This window comes from Macrobrachium nipponense, chromosome 3, assembly GCF_015104395.2.
Source record: "Macrobrachium nipponense isolate FS-2020 chromosome 3, ASM1510439v2, whole genome shotgun sequence".
Lineage (NCBI taxonomy): Eukaryota > Metazoa > Arthropoda > Malacostraca > Decapoda > Palaemonidae > Macrobrachium > Macrobrachium nipponense.
The window spans coordinates 4,472,574-4,474,895 of record NC_087202.1 but is presented as its reverse complement, the minus strand read 5'-3'; positions in this window follow the sequence as shown (position 1 = coordinate 4,474,895).

The following is a 2,322-nucleotide window of genomic DNA, read 5'->3' as shown; positions in this document are numbered from 1 at the left end:
GTTGTACTTGAATGGAAATGCGAAGAGTTAATTCATGTGGTCGGCCATGCCAGAGAAAGATTTTCAATATTTTCTAGGATGTTGCACAAGTAATGGGATACATATAAGGTATAAAAACACTTGCACAGAACATGGAAGTTCATAACAAAGGGTAATATACCTAATGAATGGGTTAAAACCACAAACATGTGAAAATAACCAAGACATGTGGCTAAAGAAATGTTTATGGAGGGTACTCTGAGGAAACAGGCATGGAAGAGATCTTTAGGCTGTGAGAGTTATTCTATGAAAATCTGCAAATCAATGGGAATTTATCAATTCTAATCAGGTGAATTCTAGATTTCGAGACATAGACAGGAGTCTACTAACCGAAAACTGTTCCATGACTACCTTATGTTGATTTCTAAGAGTTATTCTCATTGATTAATCATTTCTGTTTCGGTTAGGTTAGGTATCATCCAAAAAGGCAGCCCCTCATAGAAAAGGGATTAAGGTGAGAAGAAAGAGAATCATTTTTACTTCGGTAAAGAGACAAGGAATGACTTAAGGTGATTTTTAACTGAACTAAGAACGGAAATTGACAGTAAAAGGTTCTAAAGTGTAAACAGGAGGAAAACCTCGAAGCAGTTGCACTATAAATCAATTGTTAGGAGAGGGTGGTCAGTAAGATGGAAGAAAGAGCATATGAAAGGAGGTACAGTATAAGGAACGAAAGGGGTTGCAGTTAGAGGCCGAAGGCACGCTGCAAAGAACCGTAACTACCAGCTCTCTTCCTCTCATAACATGATCTCAAATCACTACCATAAAAAAAAACACTTACTTGTCACAAAAATATTCATCGCAGCATCCCGATGTTCCAACGACGTAACAATCTCTGTGAGGTTTTGGGGAACAGTAGTAATCCCAAACATGTTTGTAACAATTCTTAACGATGCGGTTATCCCAATAACTGTATTCGCAATCACAGCGTTGGCAGTCCTCGAACCAGTATTGATTCAGGTGGTACACGGTCCCGTCCGCTGATGTGCAAGGCCTGTGGACGGAAATTGACGATGCTTTTAGAACAGCATTTGGATGCTTAACCGTACTGAAATCAATATGTATTTACAAGCATAAACATAAACACTGACACACACACACACAAATATATATGTATATATATATATATATATAATATATATATATATAATATATATATATATATATATATATATATATATAGATAAAAGGCCCATTAAACACTAGTTTGAACCTAATTGTATTAATGGGCCTTTTATACTTGAGACGTATCCTGTTTTAACAGGAGAATTTATTTACATATAAACAATGAAACCTATTAATATTTCCGTAATAATTTACGAAGTTGAGTAAACAGCAAATAACACAGGTTTCATTACCTTACTTGTTAAGAAATGACTGATCTTTACCAAAACAACTTCATGGACTTCAACTGGGAGAGTCCAGTAAAGAATCTATTTGAAACATATATATATATATATATATATATATATATATATATATATATATATATATATATATATATATATATATATATATATATATATATATATATATATATATATATATATATATATATAATATATATGTTTCAAATAGATTCTTTACTGGACTCTCCCAGTTGAAGTCCATGAAGTTGTTTTGGTAAAGATCAGTCATTTCTTAACAAGTAAGGTAATGAAACCTGTTGTTATTTGCTGTTTACTCAACTTCGTAAAATTATTACGGAAATATTAATAGGTTTCATTGTTTATAAAATTCTGGGCTATTCACCTTTTTTTTTTTTTTTTTTTTGGTACGTAGTTTAAAAAAAATAAAGATGAATAGCACAGACTTTTATAAAAAATGAAACCTAATAATATTTCCGTAATAATTTTACGAAATCGAATAAACTGCAAATAACAACAGGTTTCATTACCTTACTTGTTAAGAAATTACTGATCTTTACCAAAACAACTTCATGGACTTCTACTGGGAGGGTCCAGTAAAGAATCTATTTGAAACTTCCATGAAATCAAGCTCTCGTAAAAAGAGGAAAATTGAATTGAGTATGGAATTGAGGCCAACTTCCAAACATTGTGGCCTATGAGGCCATTCAGCGCTGAAACGGAAATTGTCAGTAAAAGGTTTAAAAGGCGTAACAGGAGGAAAACCTGAAAGCAGTTGCACTATGAATCAATGTTAGGAGAGGGTTGAGGGAAAGTAAGATGGAAGACAGAGATTATGAAAGGAGGTACAGTAAAAGGAATGAAGGGGTTGCAGCTAGCTAGTGGTCGAAGGCACGCTTCCATGAGGGTCTAGGAC